Raw genomic sequence first — 18,182 nt, 5'->3', positions numbered from 1 at the left:
ATCCTATGAAATAAGGGTGCTATTTTTAGTTTGCTATTATTGTTAGGCTTACTAAGTCATTGATAAAGTGTACATTGAACATATTTTAGACAAGCATTGACTGTTTTCTATGGATTCTTGATTAAAAAAAAAACTTCTAAATTCTAGTAAAATCTTTTATCGATCATGCCATTATTTTGTGAAGAATCTTTTTTTGAGTTTACTTTTGTTTGTGATGGCTAAGAGGAGAGACCTTTATATTGCATTGTGAGTTATATTGCACTCATTTTAAATAAAAGTTGAAAAGGGAACATCCTCAATTATTAAGTTGATATTTAAATAATGAATAAGAAAGTACAATGGTGTGGACTATATACGTTGTAGGTATTGGCTGATGTTATATTGCACTAAGAATTAGTTAATAAAAAAAAATTGGACAAACATTAAATAATAACCCAATTTCTATTCAGAAACACTTGGAAAATTAACAGGTCTAGTCGGGTAGAGGAATGAGGAATTGAGTGAGTAGAATTATACTTTTACACTTAGATATTTCTCTTTCTATTTCAATAACACAATCTCTAATTGCTATTCTTATAGATTTTACTACTAGGATATTTGACAATGCAGATAGTTTGAAGGTGTTGAGGAATTTTTGCTCTTCTTCTAGTGGGGGCTCCCTGTAGGAAGCAACTCTTAGGAATGGCCTTTTTTTATAAGTATTAACAATGCTAGTTTTCCAATAATTTCAAGTGCATGGCTTTCCTTATATCTTATTAGTACTCAAAGTACTCTCTCTTTCTGTGTTTAGTTATTGGGTTTTCAATATCAAGGAGTGGAGGTTCTATTTTTGGTTGGTATTCTTGTAGTGGTATTTTCAATTATTGACTGTTCTTTGACATTAAGTGACCTACATATATAAAATTGATTGGAAATGAAAGCTACCTTAACAAGCATATAGGCAAACAACACACATGTTTTCTTCCTTATCTCGCCACAGCACACAAATTTCTCAGATCCTACTTCACTAAGACACACAAGGTCTCAGCCTTCTGTTATCACCGCAACACACAATAATAATCTCAGAACCTACTTCACTATGGATGAATATTTAAGATATTCAAACTCCTCTAATATTTCAATAATATAAAACCAAGGTAAAAGGAATACCTCTTGCAAACAAAAATAAGAGTCTCCCGTAAGAAATTACTTGCACACCAAGTATCTTGCCTCTTCTTTTGAAGGCAGCCAACTAGAAAAGTTTCAACTAAAGAGAAAAAAAAACTCAGCATTAAATAAATAAAATTAAATAGGCAAGGACAATATATAGCAAAAATTTATTAGAATAACATCAGATAGAGAAACGAAATAGAGATGGAGTTAAATCTTCTTATTTGGCTAAAATGAAATTATAAAGAAAAAGACAGTGACGTAAAACTTTTAATGACATGAAAAATAATAAAATTTGAATTTATTTGAACATAAAATAAATTGGAAATGAATTTATTTTGAAAATTCAGTTATGACAGTTGGTGCTTGGGCCTTGGAGGGGATTTTAGTCACTTACATCACATGTATCTGCCAAAGACCACAAAACAGAGTTAATTAAGCAGTAATGACAAAATACCAAATATTTACTATGTCTGCTAAATAACCTGTAGAATATAATCCGGTGAGGTTTGGCTCCAGTAGATCTTCTGAAAGCAATTAAATGTCCCCTAGTTGGAGGAAAATAAAAAGAAAGGAGTTAGAATAACATATGGAGAAGATTCTAAAAAGTTGAGTAGAATGTACACATGGTTACTCACCTTATCATTCCTCCTTGGACTTTGCCCTTTTTATCATTTGTAGTAGAATTATAAAGATCAAGGATAATCTCCTCCCGATGCTTCTGTGCGGAGACCAATGCTCTATACTTGGTCACCTCTGGCCAATCCATCGAAACAACCACCTGATTCAAGTAAAACAATTGAGATGTTATCAATTAAACTAAACAATGGAGCAAAAAGATTATTAATTAGTAATTACTTACGGCTGTTATTGAAGGGCCAGAATCCTCTCCAGGCTGTGGATGTGTTACATCAGCACCAAAGATTATTGTAGGCAAATCAGACACAAAAGGAATTTTCCTATGGATAGCATCACTTAACACTGTATTCTGGCCACCAACCTATATAATATAAATAGGTACAAAGAAATAAACAACACAACAACACCAGCTCCAACAACAAATAATAAATCAAAGCAGAATTTAGGTAAATGAACCTTGCTATTAATCTTCAGGGATAGATTCTCCAAATACTGTCTGTTGAGCTTCACTGCCCGTTTAGGCTCACAACATTGTGAAATAATTCCAAGCTCAGTTTCACAAATTCATTTAATCATCCCTGGAACAGGCATGTAACTTTTTTTAGCTAAAACAAAATGTTATAATGGCATTTCAAACTTCATAGTTACAAGTCTTCGCCAAGTCGCTCACCATATGAACCACCAGAATCAGGCAAGATAACTATTAACAACTGTAGTTGTTTGTTGATAAGTATCTTCTTGCATTGCTCATGAACAGATCTCAAAGCCCTCTCAATTTGGTTAGCTGGCCAAGCGCTGCAGGGAATTACTGGTCTAGTTTGGAAGGCCTTCCAAGTATCCAAAATGATAAAAAAATGTCAATTATAAACAGTCAATGCAATGTCACAGTAAAAGAGATGAGACAAAAAGATCCAGTAACCATTCCATTCCCCTATTGAGCCATGTACTGACCAATTCTGAACAAAAGCAATCATGAATATCTGAATTGATACGCGAGAAGTTCACACATGTCCAAAACTCAACTTGGCCTCCATTGATCATTTTCTATCATAACCCAAAATAAAAAAAAATAAGTCAATGAATCATACCTCTTCACATACATCATAACAAAATGGAGTTATAAAGATCATTTACTTACTTTATTGGACATATTCCATTGCCCAAATCGAGGATGCTCAGTAGCCTCCCTCCCAGTACCTCTGTATAAAAGCTTCATGAAGAAAAATAATAGAATTAGTTCCAATTGAAAGAGTAGAACTCACTCGTCAAATGCAAAAGCAAGCACATATTAGAAAAATACCACTAGTGGAGGCAAAACTCAAGCATCAACCATTTCAAATTGTTCGCAACACTAATTCCAAAATCCTGGACAAGTTCCTGATCACTGTATTTGTTCTGCTTAACAATTCGCCAAATGCTTTCTTCCCTGTTGTTTGGTCTTTGACAGGTTGCCCTCAATAGATTGGTTACTTGCCTTTCATTGAGTTTCTTAGAGTATCTTTGCCCCTCAACAATTGTACAAACCTATAACAAATACAACATTTAGAAATATAATCATGAAAATAGCTGCTGTCCAATAGAACTTAGCACGGAAAAAAAAAAGTTATTGAAACTATGATGGGAACCTCCATGGGTAAGTAAATAGGCTTTGCTGCATTTCTTGCTTGCAGAGCAAGCCATGTCACATATCTGAGTTTGATTTTGTACTTGTCTTGAAAGTAAGCATCAACTAAAATCTGTGTCATCTTATCATCAAGAGTAAACCTAAAATAAAATATAAACATGTTAGTAAAACAATTTGAAAGTACAGGTAGAGAAGTTTAAATACCACCCAGAAAAATCTTCCCAAATTATTAAAATCAAACAGCAGCACATAGCACATACCAACATGGAATAGTTAAGGTCATGACATATGCACACTCACATTAATTTGTTCAGTGGCTCTGTCGATATCCCAGTAATCTTATAAGTCCTTGTATTATGCAAATGACTGCATGCTACTTTAACCCCTTTCAAATTTTTCTTTAGCTACAGCAGTAAAAATAGATATAAATTTCTTTTAATAATGTTAATAATAGATAAGAAAATCACCGATATCCAGCTTAGTAATATGCAAGAACCTGGAGCCGGACTTGATCATGCAATGGCCTTAGATCATCTCTCACATTAAATTTTTTGAAAACGAAATCAGATACCCTTATAGTTTCATAAAAAGCCCTTGCTGAAACATCTACAACAATTGGATAAGGTAGTTCAGAGAAAGAAACGTCAGTCCACTTGGTAAAAACCATCTAGATAACAAAAATTGTTGTAGGGCATCACATAACGTCTTCCATATTAGATTTTAGCATCTTACTAGATTATGTGTGAACCGACATTAAATTGCACAAACGACGACCTTACGCCATCAGGTGGTGCACCATATGTTGCCTTGTAACAATATAAGCATAAAAGAGTAAACTAGCTAAAGGCAATACCAATGTTAAGAGAAAGCCCCAACTGAATTGGCCTCAAACTTTGATAGTACCCTTTCAAATAGATTATGCCATCTGCAAGCTCACCAGGACGCCCCAGTGTGAGGTGAAAAAATGACCTCCCAACAACAGTATACCTACAGTTAAAGATATACACACACTTAAGCCATCGACTAAAAAAAACTCTGCACTTTTAACAACATACAAAGTACATTATTATCAAGTTACATAACATATACAAACCAAAATAAACTACCAGGCACTGAATTTTCAGATGAAAAAAAGTAGTAAAGCAGTAAGAAAATTTTATAAAGAATAGCATTTTGTTCTAAAGCCTGAAGGTAGTATTGAATTACTTATCCGATGGATCTCCTCTAAGAGCAACATCCAGTGCTTGAATTGTCTCTTGAGGAGCATCAAGTTGCCTGCTCTGTAAAAACTGTCGGAGATGATGTAAGTCTGGCTTCGAAGCAAACTTGATGGTCACCTTAAATTCACGTTCCCTACGTCTAATTAAGGGAAAAAAATATCAAATCAGAACAGAGTACATAAAAATGAAAATAGTATTTTTCAAAATGTCAAACTTAATGTAGTATATAATACCTCTTGGTACTAGAGCTTCCAGTTTCTCTATCATTGTCAGACAACTTTATAATAAATTCTTTGGAGGAAAATGGCAACTCCCCAGTAGTGTAGATAGACTTCCCGCCATCATAAGCAACTCTCAGATTAGCCAAATGAGAGGCACGGTAGAGAGTATCCAGCTGTTTGATAATGTCACTGTTTACCTTCTTTGATGTTACATCAGGACTTATCGATACCTGTAAATATATTTAGTAAATATAATTAGCTTTAGGGATCTGAAAATGACAATGTAATAAACGACAAGTTGCCTTCTTTGATGTTACTTCAGGACTTATCATTTTACTCATATATCTCACTGAAGCATTCCATCAAACAGTTATTATGCATAGGTTTAGCAAAGCTTATTTTTATATAACAAGACCAATTTAAGCAGTCAAACTAAACAAAATTTACAGATAAATTGACACAAACATAAAATAACACAAATACACTCGATACATACAAGTTTAGCCTACATACAAACATTCATTTATATTCCAAAACACACCATATTTAAAAATAGAAACAAAGATCACTATTATCATGGTTGCAATAATAAAATTAAAAAAGAGAACATTAATGATGAATCATTGATCAGTCATGAAAAAACAGAAAGAGAAATTGAAAGAAAAATGGTACTTAAAGTGAGGATTAGGGTTATAGTTGTAGAAATAGATGAGTGAAGATGGATAAATAAAGATGAAGAAGTACATACCCATGCCGATGAGAGCTTGAAATTGAGATAGTGATTGCCAGAAATTGAGGAGCAATGGGAGAAATGTGAGAGACAGATGGAGATGTCGAGAAATGGGAGAGAGAGACTAAACATAAGATTCTCAGATCTACCAACGCCATTGTTGACTGTGTACAGCACTTTCTCTTACTCTTTCTCTTTTCTCTTCTTAATTGAGACTAAGTATGAATAAAGTTGAGCTTTTGTCTCATATTTTCTCGCCAACCAAACAAATAGAGAAAGAAAGAGATAATTTACTTGAGAACATCGTACGGTCACGAGCGAAGCTAAGACAGGGGTCTTTCAAAAGGCTCATATTCTTGTATAGACTGTCAGCCTCATCTTCGACAAGGGTTTCGCTGAAGTAACCCTTGGTGGTCAATCGGTTGACTAGGGCCGTCCATTCGGGCCAGGGGTGACGAGAGTCTTCGGCGCTGTCTAAGGCGGTGACAGTATCAACGGCAGCGGAGGAACAGTAGCAAGGATTGGGATTTGGATTGTGAAGGAATAAAGGGTTTCGTCGAGTTGATAATGGAAGGGTGTAATAGGGATGGAGCCTTGTGTGAAAAAATATTTAGTGTGAAAAAAAATATAAGTGGCGGGCTCCCAAATAAGTTACCACCCCTTTTTTCCCACACACATATATATATATATAAATATACCATAACTCTTTTTAAATAGTATTATAATGATGTGTTATGGCAATGGGTGTTTGGTGTAGTGAGAATTCTCGACCAGCTACCTGATCTCCCCTGACCATACATATTCCCTTTGATGTGGGAAACTTTATGGATAAATGGCGAACATAAGTGATCGCTTCATAGTATCAAAGTAGGTTGACCTAGGATGGCATTATATGTTGTTGGGTAGTCTATCACAATATACTTGAGCATCTTGGTCATAGTCTGGATCTCATCTTCGATGGTTACCAAGAGCTCAATAGTTCCAATCATCACTAGTCCTTCGCCTGAAAATGTGTAGAGGGTCGTTGAACAAGCTTTTAGGTCCCTGACCGATAGTCCTTTTTTTCCAAAGTTGACCTGAATAACACATTTACTGATGTTGACGCAGTTTTTTGCCAATAGTGTATTAAGAAATAATGAGGTTGATTAGTGCTTAGTAATAAACCGTAACGAAAGATGGAAAGAATTCATAAGAACACAAATCTCTTACGTGGTTCAGTGGTTAAAATCGACCTAATCCACGAGTCTATATTATTGTTGTTTCTCTCTCTATTTTGGCAGAGTTTTAGTATTACAAAATAATTGGTCCTTTTTCCTGTCCAATATTCTCAGTATTTATAGAGAAATTCAATGGACAGGTTCGGGTAATTGCGTGAGTTAATCACGGATTTACATATTTATTACATTTAATACATATATTTCCCATTCATAATGGGATATGATTTGATCATAAAGTAAATGTTCTCCTAATATCTGGGACATTAAATATGACAGGCTGGTCATAAATAATCGTATAAAAGTACCCGAGTCTTTGGGGATCCGTGGGTACACAATATATTTGAGTTATCACGAGCTGGATATCTCTCTGAGCTTGTACTTCGACAGTTGTTTGATTATTATGAGCTCACACTTTAAAACCTTTCGTGTTTGTAGCTCGGGTTAACCCCAGGACACCTAACACTACACTTGCCCATGCAAAACTAGAGTTACTTACGTGGATAATAAGCAGATATCATTCTCTTGGTCATTTCTCCATATATTTATTTTCCAGCTGTACCCAAACTGAGTGAATGACTTGAGCTAAAATTAGGGTACAATATTTTCCCCCAAGCTACTGCTCGTGTATGACATCATCATTTTCTGACCTACACAGTAGGGGCTTTTCTTCTGTTACACAAAACAATGCTTGCCCATTACTTGAGTATTGGACATGTGGTGTACTACAATTTGCGTCTGTTCGGGTTTCGAGGACTACAACAATTGTCTTGTCACCTTTTTGCCGCTGTTTTGTCTATTTAACCATGGCCTTTGGATCTTGTACTAACCAAATCGAATGGCCCAAATTAATTTACACAGTTTTCGTATAAATAGGATAGGAAATTTCAGATTTCACCACCTTTCATTTGAAATTTTTCCTCTTCTGCGTTTTTGAATCCCTCTTCTTTCTCAGAAATCTCCAAAAATCATTCACTGTATCTCATTACTCAGGAGTTTTCCAAGAACCTTCCTCTGTAAAATCTTACATCTTACCATCGAAGAACATACTGTAAGTACCTCTGATATCTTGGTTTGAAATTTTTTTTACTGGTCTTTTTTTGTTCTTCACCATGGTCATCCGCGCTATTCATTGTAATCAATATTAGGCTATTTCCAGAATGCTTTTTAGCGAATAGGCCTCGACTTAGGTTCAATGGGTAGGTCCTAAAATATCTTTAGAACTGCGACATTCATAAAACTGGGTAATTTCTGGGTAAACTTGGGTAATCTCCGTGGTGAATTTAGAAAATACCCATTCGGGATATAGGAGATGAAAAGTTTTTAGGGTTCAAACTAAGTTGCTTAGGGGTCACGCTTCTTGGGTTGTTTTGCACTAAACCTCCCCCAAGGAAAGTAGTGGTCTGATTTTCTGACAATGGATCCCTAAATATCAGGGGTCTGTTAGGAAACCGAGGCGCGTAACTTAGGGTAGCGCGTGGTATCACGCGATGGGGCCGAGGCTAACTCAGCTCGTACATAAAAAGTAAACCATTCCCCTTCCGTACTTCCACGTTGTAGCCTTTAAATCCTCTTAGGTCGTCTACTAATTAGGTCGTTATGTTCGTTAGGCGATCTGATGGCTCCCAAGAAGAACGCACCAAAGAAGAACGTAACTAGCTCATTCGCTCAGCAAAAGAACAAGGGGAAACAGATCGCCCCACAATCCCCCATTCCCCACTTCGACCCGGTGGTGGAAAAGGAGGTGACGGTTGACCCCAGTGCCTTCTTTGACGTTGAACACATTGTATCCAAGATCACAACCCAGGGGAGGGTGAACAAGATCATACTGAGCCATAATATTGAGGTCGGGACTGGAGTTCTCATTGCCCGACCTGTTTTTGAAGGGGAGCCAAGTTGTTCCCCTCTCCAGGACGACTTCGTGGCCTGGAGTGACGAACATCTGAAGGCAGGAGCCTTTCTCCCATTCGACCAATACTTCACGGACTTTTTGAACTTTGTGAAGTTGGCTCCATTTCAGCTCCCCCCAAATTCTTATAGGCTTTTGTCAGGGCTGAAATATTTATTTTTGAAGCATGAATGGGAGGTCCCCACTCCAACAGACATCCTCTATTTTTTTTGCCTCAAGGCTAGCCCAGAGCAGAGAGGTCGAGGTGGCGGGTTCTACTACCTAACTAGATTCCCCAACTCTGCTCCCGTCATCGAGCCTCCCAGCCACCCTAACGACTATAAAGACTTGTTCTTAATGTCGAATGGGTTCCAGAATTGCAAACACATATACTTTAACCGTCCTCGTAAGTTATTTATTCTCTTACCTCAGCTCGTGAAATTTTATTATTTCCAAGATATTTCCCTTGTACATGTATTAACTCAGTTTATTTCTCGTACAACCATATTTGCGAGGACGGCAAAGTCCACGACCGTTGGGGGTCAGTACGAGAAATTGTCTGGGCTGCCCCCCCAGTGAGAAGGACTACCGCCAGATCATGAATGATACCACGATGTTGGCGTGTCAGTTGATTGGAGAAGGCCAGACGTTGGCCTTAAGGACCCAGGCTACCCTCCCGGTAATCCACGAGCTCCCATCCTCTCAAGAGGAGGCCATGCCAAGCACCGAAGGTGCCTCTTGTGCAGAAAAGGTGGGTTCCTGAGGCTATTCGGGATCCTAATTTAGATTGTGCTACGTCAGGGGTAGTAGCCGGCCCCTCAGGCCAAGGTAACCAATACCCCTATAGGGAACTAGATAGGGTTGTTGCCGATTTTAGGTTAGTTAGGTTTAACCCAAATCAGCTCGTCCATCGCCATCCTTGTAACCGAGATCATAACATAACCCTGCTTCAATGTGTAGACCACCTAGTGGTGCATCATGACAATAGTTACCCAAGGGGGACAGTTGTTGTCGACAATACCTTAAATTTTAGGTCCGCCATTTTTTAGGATTATGGGACCAACCGTAGATCCTGGTCTTCTCTGCTCCAGGGTGCCTTTGCCCCTGGATTTAAACAATATGTAGAAGAATCTAGTCCCAAGGAGGAACCTGAGCTTGAACCTCCTAGGATCCCAGAAATACTAGTTGTAGACTCTCCCTCTCCTCTAGTAGTCCCAAGGACGGAGGTTGTGATTATAGAATCTTCCCCCAGCCCGGAGGGTAGGATCTTTATTTACTTTCTTTCCTTGTATATGTTTTTGACTTTATTTGTAAACTAATCCCCTTTTTGCTCTTTTCATGCGAAGAGATGGAACAAACTGGAGCTCCTGATCTCCGTATTGCCTTCCAGGCCAGGAAAACCGGCTCGGGCCCCGTCGTGAAGAGGCCTAGATTTACGAAGAAGGTCCCTCCAGCAGTAGGAAATGCTTCAAAATCCCCTGCTAAGGGGAAAGGCACGAGCTCGGCAGCTCCGATGTCTACTGGTACCGCTAGGGTTCCTCCTCCTCCTCCTCCACCTCGATTTGCGCCTCCTCAGGACCAAGTAATACAAGCTGATCCTCGCGCTCCCCTTGTCCCAGTTGCAACCGTCTGAATACCAGTAGATCCTCAGGATCTAGAGAAAATCCCTGAACCCTTCCGGGGGATCATTTACGAGACGGTGAGCCATATGGTGGGGCATGCCTATAAGACCAGTTCGAGGGACTTGAGGACTATTCAGGAGTGGAGCCTAGAGAACATCCTAGAGTTATCCATGGGGATGAACCTTACTGTAAGTTATCCTTCCTTGGTAACATCTTTCTTTTTATTGCATGTAAGGATATATCTGACTTGCCTTGTTATTTTCCAATCTGTCTTGGCTCAATATCATAGTATAGCCCGCGCTAAGGCTATAAATGATGAGCTCCGGGCCGAAGTAAACGCCGCCAATACTGCCTTGATAGTCGCTCAAGAAGCCAAGTAGGTCGCCAAAGCTGCCTTTGCAGCTGCTCGTAATAATGAACACGAGGCCAAGGCTGCCCTTGCCTCGTCCCAAGAAAGCGAGTTGGTTGCGAAGACCGCCTTAACTGCCCTCTAGGCTCAAAATGCACAACTTCAGGCCGAGGTTGATGGAGCCAAAGCTAAACTGATCGAGGCCGAGGCCGCAGTCAAAGAAGAGAAGGCGACCCATTGTCATCCATGGAGGATATGTTGTACCATTGCTGGGCACTTAACCAGGATGGGAAATTTTCTTTCATGGATCCTGCACTGTGGAATCCATACCTTGAAAAATTCAAGGCTCGGATTTTGCAAGAACCGTTAGAAATGCGGGATGCTTCTGTGGCGAGCGATCAAGATGGTGAGGAGGTTACATTCTCAGAGCGACTTGGAGGAGCTCAGTGACACCCTTTTTCCTTTTGTTTTTGTTTTTTTTGTTTGCAAACAATTGCCTTTGGCTCAGTTCGAGGTTTTTCTCCTCGGGATAATTTTATTTTCAATTTATATATCTAACTTTTTATTTATTTATCTCTCATGTTTATGACTCCTTAGACTTGTACATTCGATATTTAGGAATCAATTTTTAGATCGGGATAGATATTTTGAGCTCGGTTATATCTAAACTTTATGTATTGATTTATATCATACCTATTAAGAATCAGACCTTGAACCTGGTTATATCCGGGATTTTAAATAATTTAAACTTAGTTCGTGTTAGGTTAATTGATAATTCATGCTTTAAAAAGCCATTGATTTTAAACAATTTTCCCAACTTTCCAAGTTTTGGACCTGGTTGTATCCAGGGTTTCAAATGATTAGAACTGAGTTCATGCTAGGTTTATTAACATCTCGAGCTCTTAAAAAGCCATCGAATACTCAACTTTCCAAGCTTCTAAGTTGCGAACCTGGTAGTATCCAGGGTTTTAAGTAATTTAAACTTAGTTCGCGCTAGGTTTATTGACATCTCGAGCCCTTAAAAATCCGTCGAATAATCAATTTTCCAAGCTTCTAAGTTTCGAACCTGGTTGTATCCAGGGTTCTAATTGATTTCAACTTATCTAGCTATCTTACTCTGACCCCTCTTAGGTTATATGCCCCCAAGTAATCAGAATGTAGAAACTTTTCGGTTGCTTTTACAAACATTAAATACACGAGTTGATACAACCTTAACAAGAAAAATGATTTAAAAAACCATCTATTATTTAATCAAATGGATTTTATAAATAAGCCTTACATGGATGATGGTACTACTGATAATACTTTTTTAAATGGATGGTGTTCTAGGTCCGTGGGACTATCTCCCCATTCAGTCGAGCTGTCTTGAAGGTCCCTTCACGTAGAATCTCCACGATTTGATATGGTCCCTCCCAGTTCGAGCCCAAGACACTGTCCTTGGGATCCTTATTTGCCAGAAAGACCCTACGGAGAACCAGATCGCCCAATCTGAACCTACGCCTCTTGACTTTAGAATTAAAGTAACAAGTGATTTTTTGTTGATAATGGGCATGCTGTAATTGTGAATCCTCTTTTTTCTCATCAATCAGGTCAAGAGATGCATTAAGTAAATCATCATTCTGCTCCTGGCTAAATGTCCTTTGCCTGTGAGTGGTTACCATGGCTTCAACTGGAAGGATGGCCTCGCTTCCAAAATTTAAGGAGAAAGGAGTGTGTCCCGTCGAGGTTCTGTGATAAGTTCGGTATGCCCAAAGTACTTGCGGGAGCTGTTCGGGCCATACTCCTTTGGCCTCGTCTAACCTCTTCTTAAGGCTCGCCTTTAGGGTTTTGTTCATAGCTTTGACCTGTCCATTGGCCTATGGAGATGCTACTGAGGAGAAGCTCTTAATAACGTCGTATTTTTCACAGAAGTTAGTGAAGAAATCACTGTCAAATTGTGTCCCATTGTCTGACACGATCTTTTTAGAAAGCCCAAACCGACATACAATATTCTTCACCACAAAGTCCATAAATTTCTTTGAAGTGATGGTTGCCAGAGGCTCAGCTTCTACCCACTTTGTGAAATAGTCGATTGCCACCACCGCGTAAAGAACTCCTCCCTTGCCCATAGGTAGGGACCCTATTAGGTTGATTCACCACACCACAAATGCCACGGGGATGAGATCATCGTTAGCTTGACTGGAGCAGCTCGAGCAACTATGGAGAAGTGCTGGCATTTGTCGCATTTATGAACATACGAGATGGATTCTTTTGTTAAATTGGGCCAAAAATAGCCCTGCCTCAATATTTTCAGTGCTAGGTTTTTCCCCAGCATGATCTCCACAAAATCCTTCATGCACTTCCTGTAAAATGGTTTTAGCCTCCTCAGGCAGAACACACCGTAGGAGAGGCAATGAATGACCACGTCAGTACAATGTCCCATCCACTATCACATACCTCAGAGCTTGATATAATATTTTTCTGGCATCCTTTCTATCCTCAGGTAACCTTCATGTTATGAGGTATTCCATTATGGGGGTCATCCAGGTCGGTCTTGTGTCGATCATCTCGACCTCTACCGTTTTTTCTATCATGGTTGGACTATCCAAAAACTCTAGTGGCACTACATTCAAGGTCTCAGCCTCTTTGGTGGTGGTAAGCCTTGCCAAAGCATCAACATTAGAATTATGCTCGCGAGGTTGAAAGTCTCCCAGGTTTAAAAAAAATAAATTAAATTAATTTATAATTAATATTATTTTAATTTAATTTAATAATTAACTAAATTGAAATTATTTTAATTTTAATTTAAATTGATTTAATAATTGATTAAATTTAAATTTTAATTGATTTAATAATTAATAAAATGGAAATTATTTTAATATTAATTTAAATTAATTTAATAATGAATTAACTTGAAATCAATTTAATATTAATTTAAATTGAAATTGACATAATTAATAAAATAAAAATCTGCAAGAAACACAATATTTGTTAGACATATACAAAATCAAAAAATATTGCACTGTGTATGAAGAAAGAGGTACAAGTAAGAAAACCTAACAACGAGGTCGGTAACTTTGGATTATCGGTAACATAAAGTTCGCTCATTCTTGTCGCAACTTATCAATTTGTGCCTCTGTATATGACATACTTGTTAGTTGCAAAAAATATAAAGTAAAATATATTAATTACTTATTTTATTACATTTATATATATGGTTTCAAAAATAATTTGTAAATTTTAATTAATAATACCGTTATCAAGTAATGTCCGGGACTCGCATGTTCAATCAAATCCTTCAACATCCTCATTATGTAGAATCCACATGCCACATTGTCCAGTTGGTGTAGACGCTAAATATTTAAAAGTATGAATAATTCATTATTAAATTGAAACTTGTTAAAAAATGCATACATATTATTCTACTTAATAATTATAAAAGTTCAAAAATTTAAGTTGCAATTACTTACCTGAGGTTGCTTAATGCATAAAGTATCAGGGATCTCGACATCATGAAGATTCATAGAGAAAAAAATATTGAAAGCGTTGACGATCACTGATACAATCTCCTCACGGTTATTCAGAACTAAATTCACTGGATCACAACAATAAACATGATATGAATATGGTGCCAAAATAAGCAACATCCAATGTTCACTGCATAAGAAAAACAAAAAAATTATAACTCAAATGTTAAACAAAGAAAGTATTGATATGGGTCGGAAAAATGACAACTTTTTAAACTTACCCATGGTTACAAGGGACAAGTATAACTTGTTCTTTTGATTTTACGTCATTGCATCGTCTAAACAGATTTTGAACACGATCTTCAAATGAACTCCCTTGAGTGGTACAATATTAGTATTGACAAATAAAAACTTATTTTGGCAACCTTGTTGTACCACATATCTGTAAATAAACCTAATACAAAAATATGAAAAATTTTATCTGAATGAATAAATCAAATTAGAAAATTAAATGAACGAACTTTATGAGATATATACCTCATGTAGCTGACAACAACTGCTTGTCCAATATTCTCCTTTCGAGCAAACTGAATTATGCCATCCTTAAATATATAACAGTGAGACATATCCTGATCAAAAACTTCATACTCTATGCCTATATTGACACACTCGCTATCAGCTCACTGAGATACGATATTGTGTAATCGTTCCAATGGAGTATGGGCCAGTTGTGTTGGAGGAGTTTGTGGTCGTCTTCTTTCTCGTGGCTGTTGTGTTGACGGAGCTTTTGGTCGTTGTGATCTGGTCCTACTTGTAGAGGGAACCTGTATACAATAATATCAAAAAATAAAAAAAAATTCAAACAAATTAATATAGAATTGTAAAGATAATTATGTAAAAATATGGCATCACCTCATGATTTATATCTTCAGATATAATGACCAAATCCTTAGGCCATGCTATTGGCATCCCAATGGCTTGAGCAACTATGTACATATCCAAATCACGATATGGAAAAGGAAGAGGAGTCACTGGCTTAAGAACGCTAGAAATCATAACTTGGTAGTTGTTGCCTGCCTCTCTTTCAATGAGTTTACGTGATGCAACAACGTTTGAAACCGAACCAATGGCTAATTGGCATGCTTGGCCCTGCGCAAGAAACATGTTATACACAAATGATCATGTTGAAACAGTAAAGAAATCTATTTGGTTTTGGAATATTTAGGAAAGTTTAATTACCTCTTGCAAAAGCGGTTGTAGTGAAATAATTTGATCTTCTGCTTGAGGCACTAGTGGGTCAGGAGTATAGTAGGACGCATGCACTGGTGGGTTGGGCACGTAGTAGGATGGTGGCGCTGGTGGGACTCCAATAGTGGATCCCGACCCACTCAGTTGGGCCATGAATTTTCTCAAGAGTTCATCTTGTTGCTTAAGGCGCTCTTCTAGACGTTGTGCTTGCTGACGATGTTCTTCTTCTTGTTTCTGAAATCTTTCTTCAAACTCCTTTCTAATGTCGTCATTCGAAGAAGGGGCTTTTGATTTATTTTTCATTGAGTTAGGTGTTGGAGCATTCTAGTATATTGTGCAGGACACACCGTGTACTCCAGCCCTAACACGTCCTCAAGGTTAAGGAGTGGATACAACTTACTCGATATAAGGTTGAATTTCATTTATATTCTACAACACAAGACGATGCGCTTCATCTAGTATATCTTGACTTACTGTGCATACAACGCTACCATGACGACTCTGAATCTCAACATTTTCAACATTATTTAACCCAGTTCTCTGTACACCAGTCATGTATTCAGAACAAAATTCAATTGCCTCTTCTGCAATATAGCATTCGACGATGCATCCTTTTGGCTGACTTTTATTCCTAACATACCCCTTAAGAATGTTCATATATCGCTCAAATGGATACATCCATCTTAAATAAACAAGACCACAATATCTTAGTTCTCTAACCAAGTGAACTGTCAGATGGATCATTATATCAAAAAAGAGGGAACTATTTCTCCAACTCACACAATACCTCAACAATTTCATCTCTTAACTTGGGTAACTTAAGCGGATCAATCACCTTACAACACAATGACTTGAAAAACAAACATAACCTTGTGATTATATCTCAAACTTTCCTAGGCAACATAGATCAAATGGCCACTAGTAGTAAATGTTGCATTAGAATATGACAATCGTGAGATTTCATACCAGTCATAATACAACTTTTCATGTCTACCAATGACCTTATATTTGAGGAATATCCGTCTGGAACTTTTATATTAAATAAACATCTGCAAATTTCCATTCTTTCCTCTTTAGTAAGAGTGTAAGTAGCAGGAGGTAAATATGTTCCTGTCTTATCTGGTTTTGGAGTTAATTCATCCCTTATACCCATTGCAACCAAGTCTTTTCTAGCATTAATTCCATTCTTAGTTTTCCCAGGAATATTCAACAAAGGGCCTCAAACTATCACATACATTTTCTCTATGTGCATAACATCTAAATTATGGTGTATAAGTAAGAAAGACCAATATCCAAGTTCGAAGAAAACAGATTTCTTTTTATAACACCCTTTTGGCTCCACCACAACCTTAGCCTTACGACTAGGTTTCATCTTTGTAGGTGTACGAACTTTAGGCTTCCCTAACTTGAACACAATTTTAAACATCTTCCCAAGTACTTGGATCCCATTTAGTGGCTCAGGAGCCTCCTCAAACTCTTGTTTACCATTGAATGCCTTCTTCCAAGTCCGAAATTTATCCATATTAGTCAAGAACTTCCTATGTCCCATATAACATATTTTCCGAGAGTGTTTCAAGTATTCAGAACATGTTTTTTCTTCACAAACGGGAAAGCCTTATATCCTTTCACACTAAACCCAGATAAATTTCCATAAGCAGGAAAGTCATTAATTGTCCACAATAAGACTGCTCTAAGATTAAAGTCTTCCTGCCTATAGGCATCATAAACCTTAACCCCTTCATCCCACAAAGTTTTCAAGTCATCTATAAGAGGAGCTAGATAGACGTCAATTTCATTACCTGGTTGTTTAGGTCTTGATATCAACATGGTCAACAACGTAAACTTTCTCTTCATACACAACCATGGGGGTAGATTGTAAATAACAAGCATAACATGCCAGCAACTATAATTACTGCTAAGAGATGTGTGTGGATTAAACCCATCAGTCGAATGACCTAGAAGAATATTACGAGATTCATTTCCAAAAGAAGGCCACTTCAAATCAATTCTTTTCCAAGCTAGGGTTTCAGCTGGATGTCTTAATTTACCATCCTTTATTCTTTTATTAGCATGCCAAGACAACTTTTAGCATGTTTGGCATTTCTAAACAATTGGATGAAACGAGGAAATGGCGGAAGGTACCACAAAACTTTGGCAGGTACTCCTTCCTTGACATCCTCACCATTTCTTTTCTTTTGTCATCATGACTCACCACAAGTAGGACATGATTTTGCGTCTACAAAGTTATTTCGATATAATATGCAATCATTAGGACATGCATGAATTTTTTCGTACTATATGCCTAATGAGCATAACGTCTTCTTTGCCTCATAAAATGAAATTGGCATTTCATTATCTCCGGGCAATAAATCCTTCAAAAAACTAAATAAATAAGTAATACTTTTATCACTCCAAACATGCTTAGCTTTTAGATTGTACAACCTAAAAAGCGCAAATAATTTTGTAAATCTGGCACAACTAGGGTAAATCGGTTTCTCAGCATCACTAAGGAGTGTCTCAAACTTATTTGGGTCTAGTCCTGATCAATAATGTGCGTCTTCAATCATTTCATCCAATGGATCCCAATTCTCCTCTACTATATTCCTCCTCACTCCTTAGTGCCAATGGTTAGGTCACGTAAATAGCAAAACAAACAATTCAAACAACATACAATAAGTTTCTTCCTTATAGCTCCGCAGCACACAACCAAATTTCTCAGAAGCTACTTCACTAAAACACACAAGTTCTCAACCTTCCATTATCACCGCAACACACAATTTTAATCTGAGAATCTACTTCACTATGGATGAATATTTAAGATATTCAAACTCC

General features: G+C 37.5%; 1 pseudogene; it reads right to left on the bottom strand.

Annotated features, from left to right (window-relative positions):
- Positions 1–1,547: 1,547 nt before the first annotated feature.
- LOC133785385 (protein argonaute 5-like) lies at positions 1,548–5,741 on the bottom strand (annotated as a pseudogene).
- Between the last annotated feature and the right edge of the window lie 12,441 nt (positions 5,742–18,182).

This window comes from Humulus lupulus, chromosome 6 (genome assembly GCF_963169125.1).
Source record: "Humulus lupulus chromosome 6, drHumLupu1.1, whole genome shotgun sequence".
NCBI classification, from domain to species: Eukaryota; Viridiplantae; Streptophyta; class Magnoliopsida; order Rosales; family Cannabaceae; genus Humulus; species Humulus lupulus.
The sequence above is the reverse complement of the archived record's forward strand: the minus strand, read 5'-3'. Positions and strand labels throughout refer to the sequence as shown.